Source organism: Pinus tabuliformis, chromosome J (assembly GCF_031772625.1).
Source record: "Pinus tabuliformis cultivar Carrire ecotype Pingquan chromosome J, CPIR1, whole genome shotgun sequence".
Taxonomy (NCBI): Eukaryota; Viridiplantae; Streptophyta; class Pinopsida; order Pinales; family Pinaceae; genus Pinus; species Pinus tabuliformis.
This window is the reverse complement of record NC_142295.1, coordinates 680265225-680283257: the sequence shown is the minus strand read 5'-3', so window position 1 is coordinate 680283257 and position 18033 is coordinate 680265225.

Sequence of the window (18033 nt, the reverse complement as noted above, 5' to 3'; positions counted from 1 at the left end):
GCTTGAGCTAGAAAAGGCAGATGAAAGCTTAACTAATTTTCTATCTTGGCAAGATTCAAATGAAGGAAAAGCTACCGACCTGCCAAAAATATAGGAGTCACATAAAGAAATTCTGTTTTCCGAATGGGAGTCTCAGTTAATGAAATCTAAGAGAGCTACATGTAGATTCATATCAGCAACAAATAATCTGATTGAATTAATCAACAATAGTCTGTATTTATCTAATCTAATAACAGAATGCTCTCCACGAAAACTCCCAAAGGTAAAATCATTAGAACAACAGTGGAAACAGGAGCTAATGCAAAGAGAAAAAACTGATCAGAGGCATTCACAGCTTAACATGGGAGGCGTTTTGGTTTTATCTTGTAAAACCACATAGTCAGCAAATGGCGATGAAGTGTCTCACAGATGCGATCAACCACATGATCCCCGAACTTGCCGATGCCACATTTACATCTCAGTTACACTCTCGTATGAGTCAACCACTAGAGTTCCAGCCAATGCTTTCCATTTTTCAACTATGATCACAAGAAGTTAAGCTGTACAGTGAATCCTTTCTACCAACTACAACACTGCTATTTCAAGATAAATCCAATGTTTTGTGTTTTTGGTTATACCAGCTCATAGTGACTTTCTTTCTTAGTTTGTTATTTTTTGTAGTATTTATATACCCTTTCATGTTTTTATAAAGAGTATTAATTTTGTATTAAGACTTAAATCGGAGGTTGCACTATTGTACTTCCGGTATATATTTTTTATAAAAGACTAGACCAGAATTATGAGTTTTGATAAAGAAGGCTTTTATGGGATATGCACTTTTGCTTCCTATGAAAGTATTCCCAAATTAGAAGGCAAAATTTGAATGTGATTCACATCGAAGGAGATTCAAATGCATATGGTACTACTATCTATGCTTTCACTTTATTTTTCTATGTGAATTAGCATTTATCAACTTTGCTATTATTGATGTGTATATGTTTCTACAACATTTCTTTAACCTATCACTATTAATTGTTTCTGAATTGTCATCTTTCATATATATATGTCAGTGATATATTACGATTAGTGCGATAATGTTTTAATTATTACTTTTTTCAATTAATTGAACAAATTAATTATCATATGAATTCATATTTTTATTTATGAGTAAGTCATATTCATGTTTACTTGTCAATAAAAACAATCAAGAATCACATTGAGAGAAGAATACCCAGGATATATTAGTTATCTTTGTATATTTTTGCACTTTAGAATAGAGAACTTATCAATCCCATTATACATTACAAACCAATCATCCATCAACTCATACATCACTGGGAAACTGGTCCCACTTTATCCAGTTGGAGCCACCACACCAAACGGAAAAGGAGTTGCACTAAGGTCCGAACCGAATGGTTTTCCCCAATGTTGATGCAGCGATTTTAGAGGCATCAACACATCCTCAGTTTTTCAATGAGAAATTCTTCCTTTATTTTCTTTTCCATCTTCTTAACCTCCACATCCATCAAAGTGATTTTCTCCCTTATTCGTACCCGATCTTCTTCAAGTTCGTGAAGTCTAAGGTTTCCCCATCGGATTTATTCCTCAAGTCTTATTTGTTTTGTTTCTCGCGACTATGTGATTCCTTCGTTCCGTGCTTCGTGGACTATCGTATCTATTGGTGATGCTATTCATAGACTAGGCTTCACATGCTTCCCATGGATTACAACCCCTGCTTCATATTTTAGCTTTGGAATTGCGTGCGTGATCAAGGTCTTACACATGGTCCTATAAGCCCATAGAACCATTGGTACACACAAGTCCCAGTTAGTACGTCTCACCTAGTGGACCGTGTTTAGCACTTCGCACAACTTTTCAAAGGCTTTCCCATGTATAGTCTTCGGTGTGCTTGGTCTTACCATACTTCATCGTTCGTGACCTCGTCTTGCCCGTTATTGCTTATTGTTCCTATTTCCAATTGTGAGGATGGTGTACGTTCGTGCAGGTTTTGTACCATATACCTATACCCATCAGGAGAGGTGGTCACATAGGCTGTTACGTCCATAATACCCATCTTCCATCCATAGCTGAGGCTTTCCAAACCGCATGAGCATCACAATTCTCCATTCGCACCAATCCCCGAAACTTTGCTGGTGCATACCCCACCACCTTGCGGGCGTAGCGTACAGTGCCCATTTCAGAGCATCGAACCGCTATTTTTCTAGAACTTCAATTTCAAACTTGTTCGGTAATTCATCCACCACTATCAACCCATCATACATAGGCAGATCCCTTACCTCTGTTGTCACGCAGTGCAGTGATCTTGCCGTCATGTTGCAATTGAGCGTGGTTACCTCGTGTAACCAGTTCTACCATCATTCTGTTTCCTCATCTGAATTTGATGTGCAGGAGCTTTCGCGCTCCCACGAAATCATACCATTGGCTGTAGGATTTACCCAATCCTATTCCCAAGTGGTTATCTTGTAGATACAGTCTAGCTTGTTGTCGCTCTCGTCCTTGCACACTGGATCTGTGTAGCACGATCCTTCCACAGGGTCTAAAGGTACTACTACGCGCAGTGCCTTTTTCTCAAAAATAATTTTGTGCTACTTCAAGTTTATGACTCCGTTCATATCAGTGACCAAATCTATTCCTAGTAGCACAAGATAGGGATTGTTTTCATCGACAATCTCTATCACTTCAAAATCTACAAGCTCACTTGCACCTTCAATGTCTACCATTATTCTCGGCAATCTTCCCATGAGTAGGATCTTCTGCTAGTTCACCATTCGCAATTGAATAGGGGACCATTGCAATGTGGGCCTACCCATGCGCTCCCATGTCTGTTTTGGCAGTACATTCGCGTTTGATCGTAGATCCAGAATCACTTGATCCATTTCATACTCTCTAATTTGTGCAGTCAATCTCATTTCCCTCCCTGTTCACGATGTGTACTTTCTGAGCTTTTGGACTACGAGCGGTTCTCTGGACCCAGCGCACCTGGTGTTAAGTTCCTGCAGTCCCTTTGTGGCCTTGCTATCATGCAACATCTTCATGCATGTCTCCTAAAAGGTGGTGAGCATTGAAGGATCCATGTCCAATTCTAGTTGATCCTTACTTCTTGAAGTGGAGGCCTCCATGAAGCTCTTCTTAGCTTCCATGTATGTCTCCTTCACGTGCTCCAAATCAAATTCAAGTTCCTTTATAGGAGCCTTGTGAACCCACGTACTTTCTTCAAGTTGCTTACCTTTGTCATCTCCTGTCGTGATACCGCTTCAGAGCATGATGTTTACATTTGAGTCCTCTTCACGTAGTTCAAACCTCATCATTTTCAAATTCTAAGTTGCGGGAGGTTGGAGTATCCCTTTATCGCACAGCCTTACTATCAGTGTAGGGCAGTCCTCCATCTCATGATCAAATTGAGTACAATATAAACACGATGCTCTCGTCAAATTTGTACAATCATGGGCATAATGCCCTAGCCCTCCACAATTGTAACAAATCATCCGTCTGCGACCCCTTCCTGGTCCCATTCCACCTCGACCTCGTCCGCGCCCCTAAAATCCAGCGTGCACTATCCCTGCATTTGGATCGAGGGCTCGCATTTCAATTTTCACTCTGTAGGCAGGAGTCCAATCCATCATCAATTCATAACTTCTGCAGGTGCACTCATCATGGCCTGTCGACTTGCAGAAATTATAGAACAATTGTTGGGACGTCTGTGTATACTTCTGTAATAGGTGAAAGTTATCTGTAGCGTGCTTTCCTCCTATCTGACAAATAACAGACCATAATGTAGGCACCACGCTCGGTGCTTCTTGTTCCTCTGGTCTCAATGGCATTGGCCCTCCTGTCGCTAGGTAGTTTGTGAAGATTGGACAATGGCCTTGTCATGCCCCTGGCCTTTGCATTTTATGCACCATACTTCCTCGTGCACTTCTGGGCGAGTTGTCTTGTCCTGTTTGAAACTCTGCATTTCCAAACACAAATTTTGTAGTTGTGTGTGGATTTTTTGGACTCCCAGGCTAGGATCTTGTCTTGGGGTCTCATGCAGTCTCATTGCAATCTCCGAAGCTTCAACCTGGATGGATAACTTCTGTTATGACAGCCCCATTCTTAACTACGGCGTTAGTGACACTACAAACCATGCACGGTGTTGTCCATCCATCAGGGTCATGTTGGCTTCACGAATCATACTCTTCAGTCCTTGATCCAGATCCCATGGGGTCTCACCTGGAAGCACCATGATTTCCTTAAACCTGATAATCAATTGTGTCTCCGATTTTGGCCTGCTAAATTCCCTGTTCAGTGCAACCCTGGGTATCTGTGATCCCTGCATTTGGATGGTCATTAGAATGCTTAATGTACCATGTTAGTGCAAAATCCTGTAACACGCTTACCAGCGTTGCCTGTTTATATTGTCATCCATGAATCCTTATGCTTCCCATACAACTTTTACCACGAACCAAAATTGATCTAGATCTTTGTTCCCTACTCCTCTTAATACCGGAAATTTTATCGTGATCGCCATATTGAATTGGGGTGGTGGCGAAGGTGGTGTGGACGGAGATGGAGGCAAAGATGGTGATACTGTTGGTGGTGTAGGTGGAGGTGGTATGCGCAGAATTCACTGCCTTATCAGACTGATCGCACTCCTTGGTGAAACTCTCACGATCTCTTCCTCACTTTCTTACCGAGGAGAAATCAAGGGGCTAGTTTCTATTTTTGTGCTGCCTTTGTTTCTATAGATCCTCCCACTTCGTGTAGCCCCAAACATCAATTTATTTGCATAACTCGCTTTTCACACAATATCATTTTAATCCAAGTGTTCAAAGATTTAATGTACTTACCTCGCGGTCGTTTGACAAAGCATCATTCTGCCTCACTGTAGCTAACTGTTGTGTCTACCACGAACTCGGTGATAAACCCTCCTATAATTCGATCAATCCAATGGTCCATAGCATGCACAATATTATCTTCTAATGATTCTCCTCTACGCAGCAATTCTGGAGTCCACACAATTAGTTTGTCTAGCCTACATCTTCCCTGACTATTTGCTAGCTTCGCAATCCACTCATACAACTCAAAGGGGAAGGATGCAAAGAAAATTTCATGGATTTCTGTATATAAGTAGTGCTCTAACCATTGTTCCTTTGATACTCGTGAATTCCTGTTTTCCTGCGCCGTGAACTCATGAATTTTTCTGTCCAACCACCCTTCAATTTCTTTCTTCGTCGGATTCCAGTGACACGACATCAGACGTCCCTTATGCAGATCACGGTCCCAGAAATAGAGCCATTTGTTGGCTTGTTGGGGCCTGACCCAGGTTCAGAGCCAATTTAGCCAAACAAATCCTAGTACTACTGGCCCTTTTGGCAATAGTTTGCGAAGCGCAGACTGAGGTCTCACCCAAAGTAGTATGGGAGGGTGCTAGAACGAGGTTTCCACACCTTGGAGATGTCTGATGGTTTCAAGAGGACTGTAGTTCGACCCTACGTGCACGTCACTATGCACACTTACCTGTACCTCACAGCCTGTGATGTTGCCTTCGTGCAGCCCTACTCGGGGGCCAAACAACATTATTACCCAATTCCTTACTAGTAACCCAATATTAGTTGACTAACTTAGCTTACTTGCATGTGTAAATTATACTTAGCAATATAAATCATTCATACAAGTGCACGCATTAAATAAACATTACATTAGCAATTGATATCAAACAAGTAATAACTCAAGAATAGATACACGGAATTCAAATAAACCTTCTCTTATTTATTTTCTTCCTTCAATTATAGACTCTATTCTGCCCTACGCACTCATCTGCAAGGGTCTGCACACTCAACTGCGAACTCTACTAGGCCTCTACGCACTCAGCTGCAGAGCCTATTCCTACTATACGACCCAAGACACACTTAGACACTTGCTCTATGCTTCTATCTCATACTATGTTCTAACTTAACTATATTTTACACTTAGAGCTTTGCTCTATTTATACAATCCCATGGTCCGTGGACCATGGGTAGGTTGACATTACATTCAAAACTAGGGCGGACAACCCTATGACTCTAACATACACTTCGCACCCGCAATTCACATAGCTATACAAAAATATCAAAACTTGGGCTTTGAACCCCAAAACATGTCGTGGGGGAATTCCATGCCCAACAGAAGGGTTTATTATAATTTGTGTTCCTTTCAAACTTGTGATTGCAGGATCCCGGGTGACGTACGGGATGAGATGAATCTGACATCACTATGACATGGTATCACAATCGGTGTTGGGATGTATATTTTAATCGGCATTGGGATGAGGCATTATTTTTTAGAACTTTTCGATTACGGTATAGGCCTAGGACGTGATATTAATATAAATCATAGTGTATAATCTAGGTGGGGTCTAGGCCTTATCGCATATTGCAATCAGAGTTTGGAGCAGGGTTGGACTTAAGCTTTCAAACTGTTTGTGATAGCCTTGGATGCGGGATTTTATGGATTACAATGGATAATCCCGTTGGGACCGAAGTAATCGCATATCGCAAAAGAGATAGGTAAAGGGACTTGGGAAATAGTTCTTGTGATTTCATAGACGTGGGATTTTAATGAAGTGAAGTTAATTTTCCCGTCAGGTCAGATTTATATCACAATCGTAATGGAGTTGGAGGAGGGGTCTTTTCCTTATGAATCTTTGCGATGCGAGGTATGGCAGAGTGTTGAAGTTTGTAAATCTTCAACCTTTGGGAGTGCTAAAGATATCTGTTTTATTTTGTTTTTTTAATTAAATAAATCATAATGTTTAATACTTAAGCCTAAGTATAGTTTGTGTCTCGGGGCCTATTTAATTTGGTTTTTTGGGATAATCAAAGTTTCATGATTTGGTTTTAATTAAAAAGCCTAAGTATTAAACTTTAATTATAAGATTTTTTAAGATGAAGGGTCCCTATTTTAATATAATAAATTTCATAGGAAATTTATAATACATTAAAATGGGGTTTGTTGGACAGTACAACAAATGGTGATTCATTGGAAGAACCAGTTATCTCTAATAAATTAAATTTCTCCAAAATTCAGTAAAAATAATTTAAGTGGAAACTACTTTTTGAAACTTTTAGATAAATAAAATTACTCTGACAAAAAAAAGTCATTAAATTGCAATCTCTTTTAAAAACCTTATATGAATGAAAAGCACCTATTTACTTGTATCAGTCATTAATCAGTGTATAAAAATAAAGTAGAGGGCCTTTTACGACTTAGATTTAAAATGTACTCATTCATCATGAGTAGAGCCAAAACTACTAGAAGACGTTCATAACCTTGACAGGGTTACCTTTTAACCAACAACAATCCAGTGTCTCATCCATTTAATAGTGAAATAATTAGAGCTAATTTTTTTTATTTTATTTTTTTTAATGCTAAAAATCCATTGTCTTGGTTTTTTGGCTAGATAATGACAATGCCATTCACCAGTAACAATCAAATTAAGTTTTTTCAGTAAGAGGAGGAAAAATTAAAGTGTGTGAATCTTTACAAGGTAGATCAATTTTCAAAATTGGCACAATTTGTACAAGATGTGATTCTTTTTCATCATCAACATGATAATCTTCATAAATTACCTTCTTCTTATGAAAATCAAATGACTGATATGAAATAACAGAATCAGAAAATACAAAAGAAGAATATTTTGCAATTAAAGGATTATCATTCAAATGATTGCTAGATGTAGAATTTTCAAAACAAGAACTAGGAAAATTATCAACTGAAAGATTAGTGTAATCAGCATTAACTATACTCTGATTGGAAAAGGTATCAAGATAAATAAAATAATGCATTCCAGAATATGATGATGCCTAAAATGAATGGTTTATGGAACTTGTCGTATTATGATCTAGATTTAAGGAAATTCTTTCAATTGCAGTTACATGTTCTAAATTTTCTAAAGTTTCCTTCAGAGAAGATAAACTAATGTGTTCATCTTTCAAGTCTTATAGATTGGATTTTATTGGACCTACTGATTGATCACATGCGTTATTAAAATTTGTTTCAATTGCATCTTCAAAAAGAAAATGAGAATTGAAATTTTCTAAAGAAAAATGTTGTGATTCAATTACAATTTTAGGTTCTGGTTCCATAAAATCGTTAAGTGATTCAAGACTATTTAATAAATTAGATGTGTCTTGTTATTCATTAATTGATTTATTATTTTCAATATGGGAAGAAACAAGAGAATTGAAACGTTCAATTAAATCTTCAGTTGAAGGAAAATCATCTAAATGAAATCTATAACAAAATGACCAAAATATCTTATAAAAATCATCTAAAGTTTCATTATCATACATGTAAACATTATCTAATTCTAAACACAAACTACTGTAATTTTAATTTTGATGTGCTTTGAGAAATACCTGGCAAAAATGTTTCCATGAATGAATCAACTTCTCGAGAAGCACCAAGAACCATTTGCGGATCCGTCCTCTGAATGTGAGAGTGAAAATCCTGCAGATCTCATTATCAATGATTATATTAAAATATTTACATCTATTAACAAAATCAGCAATATGATTTAATGCATAAATATTACTCTCACCGTCGAACTTTAACTCTGAGAAGGACTTGATTTGCTTCTTGGGCATGCCTCGTGTAGGCTTAGGTGAACTGAATGCATGACCAAGTGTATGAATGTATATGGGAGCCATGACTAGTTAAAAATGATATAAACAAATTTAAACAAATAACTAATTCAAGGCCCTCCTTCTAGCACCAAAAATGTTGTGGTTTCGAAAATCGTTGCCACAAAATTAGGGATAACCACCCGTTCTGGACCTTAAAACAACTCCTTTTCCATTTGGAATAGTGGCTCCGACTGGTTTAACTAGGTCTAGTTACCTCTTCCCAATTACTATCAATTTTACAATATATCTTTAATTACCAATATCTAGGGACATCAGATAAATTATTATGGCTGATTAGGCAAGAAGAATGACCCTTAAGTTGTTTTTGTGGAACAACCAAACCAATCTAAAGTTTTTCCTCTTTAAAAAGAGGACTTCTAAAATGTAATATCTATGATAACACATGCAAGACTAAGTCTACAATGCAATTAATATAACCTATATCGATTGAAGGAAAGGGTAACCCTTCTCTCAATCGAGAGCCAACTTAAATTAATGGGAAAAGAAGCTTTAAAGAATTAGAATTAAGATGGAGGAATTAGATCAAGGAGATAGCTCACAAGATCAAATTCCTCATTAACATAAATACTAACAATTAAACACTTAGTAAATAGTTACATAAGTGCCTATTGAAAATATATATAATTCCTTATTTATCATATGCATAAGAATTGCAAAGATTCATGATGAATTACTGAATTAGTTCAAATAAGACATCATGTATGCAAACAAACAATTATTATCCTAAATCGGAAGACAACTTTCCGATATAAGATTATAACTATCTATTCCTATGAAAACTTCAACTCTCATATTATATCTAAAATTAAGCATGTTGAATAGTCTAAGTAGTCTTTTAAATGAATTAACACTTAAGATTCAACATTAGTGCATGAATCCAATTATTAACTCATACATTCAAAATATAAATTGAAAGACTGGAATAAGAATTTATTTCAGCTAAATCCTGTAAACAATAGTGCTAAACATCATTAACTAAAATGATCCTTTATTAATAAATGAAATCAAGTCACATATCCTCACAGAATGATAGTAGTGTACAATCCTTTGGAGTCTATAATCGATCTCTGCTTGCTAAAAATGTCTCCTCCTTTCAGCAGTAGTGCATGATAAACAAGAGCTTCTCCACCAACAAATATGATCCACAGTTACAGTATTACAATCATCTCTCCCAAGATTCAAGACCTATCATTCTATTAAAAATACTAAGAGGTACAATAGTGCAAGCCTCCAAGGCTTTCTCTTTTGAATTCTAGACCTTTATTTCATACAAAAAGTAAGATTAAATGGCAGAAAACAACCAAATCTATTATGAAAAGCGTTGAGGGAATTTAAACAAATCCCTTCAACAATGCTTAAAGGGAAACAGTACTTCGGTAGAAGTTTATGAAAGTGATTTGTTGTCTTCATCAGCTTTGTTTATTCCATCGAATTCTCTGAATGTCTGTCTACCTGTTTGAACATATATGCCACATATTAGCATAGTTGTCCACCTCTATCATGAACCTGAACAAGAAAAACACGAATTGATACGATGGAAATAAATGAAACTGATAAGAAAGTTTTATTTGAAACAAATCGTGTTTTGCAGGAAATCAGGAAAATCATAGAGTGCAATAAATCCTGAATACAACCATCATTGAGAGTCATGTGGAGTGAGGTATGTGGTAAGACAAGTCGGACTTTTATGATTTTATCACAAAATATCAATCACTTTTAGACCGAGGGTTGAATTATCGTCACATTTCAAGCAAGGAGAATCCCTATTTGAAATAGACGAAAATTCGAATAAGACCAAATCACAATCGAAATGGGTAGAGGAGGAATGGCTTAAAGTCTGTGACTTTTGCAATTGTGTGGATGCAGGAATTTATGGATTACATTGTATAATCCTGTTGGATCTAGATATATTGCATATCGTAATAATGGAGCGGTACAATACCAAGATTCTTGAAATATTTATGATTTACAATATGCGGGAAGGGATGACATCATGGTGATGTGGCAGATGATGTGGAGGATCCACGTGGCAGATGATGTGGCCAAATGATATCACAGATCACAAAATAGGCAAGAGGCTTAGTGTTTTTTTTTCGGAGGGACTTTGGAGTGGTAAGTGGTTTGTGAAGGGTGAAGTCCGAAAGAACGGAGGAGTGATATGTAGAGATAGGTGTTGTAGTGTTTTCTTCTCAAAGATGTATGAAAAGAACCCACTTAATATTGTGGGTGAAAAACAATCTCAACAATATAAATGGTTGCTAAACATTGTAGATCTGCAACAACTGATAGAAGCAAAACCTACCAAAGTCTAGATCTATACCACAATCATAGTTAAATAGCAAAAATAAAGAGTAATAACTACAATCATCCAATAGAAACCAGATATGTAAAGAATAAGTTTATTATAACGCCTGTGAAGAGAACAGATAAATGTTACCAATCCCCCTCTATGGGATCGGTTCTTGGCTATCCTCAATCATCTTCAGCTTGGGTAGAGTCTCTCTCCTCTATAATGTGTAAACCCAGCAAAAATATGGTGTGCGACAATGAAAATAATCGAGTTACAATAGTGAGTGCAACAATGAAAATAATCAAAAGCGAATAATGAATGGAAAATCCTTGTATTTATAAAAAAACATTGGGTTATCCTCGAATAATGAGCAATAATAAAATATTATTGATCCCAATCTTGGAATAACCACTTCGAATATTTTGTTATATTTGTTTAAGAGGGAAAAAGTATTTAAACTTTTATTTAGAAATAATAAATAAATAAATGATTTATTTATCATCTCAAGGAACTAGTTAAGAAATAATAAATAAATAAGGATTCATTTAATTATTCCTAAGGGATTTAGTCAAATTTAACAAACAATAATAACTAATTAGTGATTAATTAATTATTTTTAGAGAAAAATAAGGTAATTAATGATTTATCTATTTAAATTTCATGATTGGGTCGAATATGACAAGGAATAATAATTAAAAAATGGTTTAATTAATTATTCCTAGAAGAAAATCAAATAAATAGTGATTTATTTTATTATTCTTCATGGGTTTAACTATAAATTACTTAACAAAGGTGATTTATTTAGTAATTTCTCACAGTGAAAGCAATTTTACTATGGTAATTGGCTTTACGTGGTGTACTTTGATCCATCTAATAAATTAGGCTAGATGATCAATTTTTTGGTGATAACAGATTTCCCTTGAATGTACGAGTGTTAGGAGAAAAACATATGACTGAAGTACGTTGTAAAGACACAATCACTAGACAACACAAGGGAGTCAGAGAGAGAGAGAGAGAGACCAATGAAGTTGAATTGAAAGAGGATAGGGATAGAGGGGGTGAGACTAATGCAAGTCTCCTTTTATGTTGTGGTACTGGACCTCAATGAGGTGGGGTAGGCATACCAATAGCCACCGAGATAACTTAGTACAAAAATAATGGTTCACCCAGAAATATAAAACTGAGCAATGAAGTACATGTTGAATGGTACATGACATGCTGGCATAACAGAGCCAGAAAATAATACAATGTGTCCCATATACATAATGCACTTGGAAAAAACATGAGCAAGGACTGAATACAATAATATTGAGTACATGAGATACAAAGGCCCTTCCCTCAAAAAACGGGTGGGAGGGAGAGTAGTGCAACCGGAGAATCCCTTTTGAACAAGGAGGGGCTCTGCAAAATTGAATGGATCATCTGGAGGAGATGTGCATGCTATGAACATTACAATTGGTAGTAACTGAACCCATCAAATTTGTGGAACTGGATCTAAGGCTGTAGCATATTAGGTATGCATCCGGGCATGTGGGGGGCTACCTGAAGGGCCACCCCCTCGTGAGGTCTGCTACATCTCACACATGCTCGGGAATCACACGTACAATTGGTTGCATCACTAGACAATCAAGTGTATGGATCACGAACATGAAACAACCAAGTCAAAGGGAAATAATGAGACCCTTTGCTCGATCCAAGGCACCGAACAAGAATGGAAGCTAGAGTCGATATACACCACCCTCTACGTCGTTCTTCTGGAAAAAATGAGCTATTGTTGACAGAATAGGGCTCGTAATAGATGAGGTAATGAGGATCCTCAACTATAGCACGAGGGAAAATAGTAATGTGACTAATGGACTGACATTGGGGATAATGGGGAAAAAGTGGGACTGAGGGACAAACAGATGACTACCCTTGTCAGAGCATAAAGTGCATGGTTGACGTGGCAGCAATTGACTCAACTCTAGAGGGTATGGGGACAGTATGACTGGAGGCCAAAATGGGAAACAAAAGATGAATGGTATGAAAATATGGATGGAATACTATGACATGATATGATGGGACATGAAATAGACTCCAAGAACACAAGGGTGACTCATTGCGGATGCTCTGAACAAGGGTGACTAGATGACACTACCACACATACTAGGCCCGGTGGGGACCATGAAAACATGATTAAATGATGTTTACTCATGAAAAAAGTTGATATATGGTACGAAAAGTATTAAAAGGAGGTGAACCCCAAATTACGAGTGTCTCTTTATGAAGAAATTCGATTTTGAGAGGCGATGAAGTGACCTTTCATGGAAAACTGGTTTCCTGGTGAAGTGTCAAATCATCCAAAACTGAGGAAGACCCATTATAGAACTCGGTGAGAGCTTTCCAATGATGCTAACAGTTCGTTAAAATGAGATATGGTCTAGTTGCATTCGGTGATAGCAAAACTGAGGATTTTTCTATGAAAGGATGTTTTCCCTCCAATTTGGATTCATTTGCTAAGTGAGCTATGGTGAATTTGAAGAGGAGGAAAAGGCCCTAAATCTTGTGGAGATCGTAGTGAACAAACCGACCATCGGAATCAAGATCTAAAATTTTCAGGAAAGTGGCCTTACTTGTCTAAAGATGGGCTTAATGCTTCTTGGAACGATGGTTCCTGGCAAAGAAGTAAGGAAAGAGGAAAATGAGAATGAACTACTAAAGGAGGTCTATAATCATCCTCACCCATGAAGTCAAACATGGGGACTATGTGGACATAGACTATAATATTTGAAGATATGGTATCAAACGTCTACGATATGCGATGTGCATATGGATCGTCGAAGAGACCGATAAGACAAACTATCCAAGGAATGGGAGGATAATCGACCATACCTAGATTCAGTGGGATCTAGGTCGAGACTTAATTGAGAAGATGACTAGGGGAAAAAACAAAATGCCCCCAAGCATGGGACATTGATCTGGTATGCAAAGGTGGGAATGATGCCCCCTAGCAGGAGGAGTGTGTGGAGCGCTATTATGTTTCAAGTGCTCGAAAAATGGATTCAAGCATCTCGGCCTAACTTGGCACAAGATCCTCCAAAGGAGATGTAGGGGCCTATGTGCCCCTCAGTATGCTATGGGTGTATTGCATGCATTTAGAGCTATGGGCTCCAAACATGTATATGATACATAATATGATTATGCATTTATATATGATGATGATGGTTCACCATTTGTTTTGTTATCTTCTCTGGTATACATGTGATAAATTTCAATCTAGAATGTTGTTTGCGATGGTATCTACATAGTGATTTTGGGCTGCATGCACATGATTGAACGTAATGGTTTCAAATTCACGTACCAATAGCTTCACTCGTAGATATTTTCTAAATATGACTTGGTTATGCACATGATACACATTATTCAATTGCATGACAAGTATCAAGGAATCTAAACGAGCATTAAGATGAAGGATGTGATGAGCGAGGGAATCGACTAACAAACCTATCACTGCATCATATTTGGCCTTATTATTTGTGGAAGATACAATGCACACACCGTTTGAAAGGACTAATGTCTGAAAGGGGGTAAAAATGGCCCTGGCTAGTGAGGCTAGATTCCAGGAGAAGTGACTTGCACCGTCAGCATGACCTATATACAATGTGGATGATGGATCCATCTGAAAGGTGCAAAATACAACTGATGAGATGATAAAATCTACCTAACTTTATGGAAGAAATAAAGACACGCAAATCAAAGGTATGTGTTGGTGCCCCGTTTTGTCCCAAATTCCACTATTTTCCACCTCCATTTTTGTCCTTTTTGTACTCCTATACCTATTGTCCTATCACTTTCATTACTCTAAAATTGTCAAAATCCTACTATGAGGTAAAGCATTTCACTGTATCATTTTATTGTTTATTGGTTAAGTTTAAGCGAATTTAAGTTGTTACCAATGAGATAACTAATTGATATGATTGAGTGTGAATATTGTAGCAGCTTGAGCAGGATGAGATCAGGAGAGTGCTTGTCCATGAGCCATGTTCCACCATTTTTGTACTCAACAACCATTTTAGGATCGGTACTCAAAGATATAAAGGATGAATAGGCCACATGCTTCTAGATGATTGAGCCACCTACAACGGTGATCGAACAAGTTCAATCTATGCCATGATGAAGATCTACACTATCATCGCTGAACTTAGCTAGTGCCAATATTGGGGTTAGTTGAGGATTTTTTATGCTAAATAGAACCAATCATTCCAGCAATCTAATATGGAGGATTGATTTAGCCAATTCATTAAACTTGATATTTATGGTCCAGTGTTGCTTTTAGCTAAAGACAATGCCTATAAAGGCTTCTCTATAATAACTAGGAAGTTAGTGATAAAAATAAAATATTGTCATTGTATCTTTCAAAAGTTATCTCCAGACATATTATTTTTAATTGAAGATTGTTATTATGGCCATGTATTAAGTTTAGATTGATTCGTTGGATGGTTTTATATGAGTTCATGAATTAGATGTGCTAAAGCTTTCCGTTTTTCTGTAAGTAAGCTTCCCCAGGTGTAGTTGGGTCCACCACCATCTAGGATTAGCTCTATATTATTTCTTAGAAAATATAGTCGTGTGTTAATTATAGCTTCTTCTTGTTTGTCTTTGGTTTGTATACTAATTGTTTATATGTTACATGGAGGCTTTCATTGATTTGGAATGATTTCAGTGTGTTAACCATTATATGTGTTTTCATATCTTTCACTTTAGCAATTTGAATGTGTGGTTCTTGTGTGTATCCTAGAGATTTGCACTCCTACCTTTAAGATAGAGTCATAGTCTGTTCTCCAAAGTAGTGAGTTACATTGGCCTAACTGTTATGTTGTAGTCATATAAAACTTGTTCCAATCACATTGTGAAATCAAATATCTGTGGTGAGTTGGCCCCTTGTGGAAACACATAACGCACCCTCAAATGTTGAAGTTAATATAATTCATTGTGTAGCAAGGATTGATATGGTGTGGGTTTAGTTTTGTAAAGTAGGAAGCCATATTGGTAATATGCATTGAGTGGATTTCAGTTAATGATGAATAGAATCGCATTTCTTGTTTCTTTCCATCATCAAATCGATTGGTCTTCCTTTAAATTATTTTCATGAATGTGAGTGTCATAGAAGTATTTCTTTCCAGATTGATTGATTAGAATAGCTTAACTTATCATAGTTTGATCTAGTCTTGTTTCCTAATAGATTCTTAGCTTCTTGACAAAGTTTGAAGATTGATTTTGAAGTTCAAGTGAGTGATTCAGTTTTTAGTATGGTTTATTTTTTTTTTGTTTTGAGTGCTTGAGTGCAGTACTATAGCCTAGAATTTGATACTGTTGTTTGAAATCATAGTTTCCAGCCAGAGGTAATTTCCATCAACATTTCCTTAGTATAATTTGTGCTTGATTGGATTTCAAAGTAAGGTTACAATCAACTGTGTGATTTACCTTTCTCATTGAGAAGATAGAGTGTTGGTTTGCCAAAATATTAAGTAGGTTTACTTGAGTTAATTTGAGATTTGACTCATGTTAAATATGGCTATAGGATAGCCTCTTAAGTATAGTTTTTTGTGTCTTAGAGCAATTCATAGTTGTCTTATTTACTTTTCAATCTTGAAAATAGAATTAAGGTTTGATATTTGAGCTTGCTCCTAAGGTTATTACAGATTAGGTATTATGTACGTAGATTAGTTGAGTGTGAGAGGTCAAGTTGCTTGGTTAAGTATATGAGACAGAGTATTCAGATTAGCTCCTAACATAAAGATCTTTTACTTGTTGTCAAGACAATGGAATTAATGTGAATCCCTTCTCATTCTAGGGTTTTGAATTAAGAATATTTATTGAGTGTAAGATTGATTTCTTAGTTTAAAGTTGAATTACCATCGCATGTAGATTAGATCTTTTAATATTTTTAAGTGTAAATTGTAAGAGTCAGAAATTAGGATTTGGATTTCGAATGTAACTTTAAACTGTTGAGTTGATGTGTGGAGTCTATTTGATTAGGAATTCGCTTTCATAGTCTATCAAAGTGGAATCTCTAGTAAAGAATTAAGTCTTCACTTGAGTCCAAATTTCAGTTCAAGAATTGAATAGGTTAAGTTTATATAGATTTTGAAGTCTTTAAGTTGAATTTGATTATTGATTCTGCCTGTGTTAGCAAGATGGACTGATTTCCTTTTGAGTTGTGTATTCACAAGCATTTGTGTGTTCCATTACTTAGCTGATCATTATAAAGGAAACATTAAAACTCTGACCAAGAACTGAATATATAAAGTGCAATAAAACTCGTGTTTACAAGCCCAGATTGACATATAGATGTAGGGGAATTAATACACCTATTAAATATCTCAACATTTTGGCATCGTTGCCAGGGAAGTTGTAATTTCTTATTTATGTAACTATTATTATTAGATTTTCAGGATCTTGTAGGACTCTCAAAGGGTGGAGAGTGTATGGTAAGACGTAAGTGAAGAGCCATGCATCCACTTTTGTGGGGTTTCTCCAAAATATGACCGATCATTGCTTGTTCCTGAGTTTCTATTTCCTTTATCTTTATGCGTAGGAGTACATGTAGACCTAGAGACAGTAAGGATAGACTTATTTCCAGTTCTAAATTTCCTGCAACCTTTGGATCAGTTAATATACCTGTTATTAATGCTACTAATCATTACGCAGGACTGAGACAAGAAAGAGAAATTGTTGATACCAACTTGGTTTCGGAACAAGAATTCTTAGATCAAGGAGAAAAGACCATTTGACAAGTTGTCTTTCACAAACCTAAAGGGATCGAGGTAGAAGAACCAGTAGAACTATAGGACAACATGGACAAGAAATCAATTAACATCAACCATGTTCCAGTACCTCTTCGGGTTCCCATCGCAAATATGGATCACCACGACGAGGAGAATAGAAACAATGAAGAACACCATGGAGAGGGAGAAGGCCCTCGATGCAATGTTAACTTCTTTGGAGGGAATAACCCGGAAGGCCCAAGAGGAGGACCAGAGGAAGACGATGAAGAGACTACCTTTGGATTCTTTATCCTAGATGTGACTCGTGACA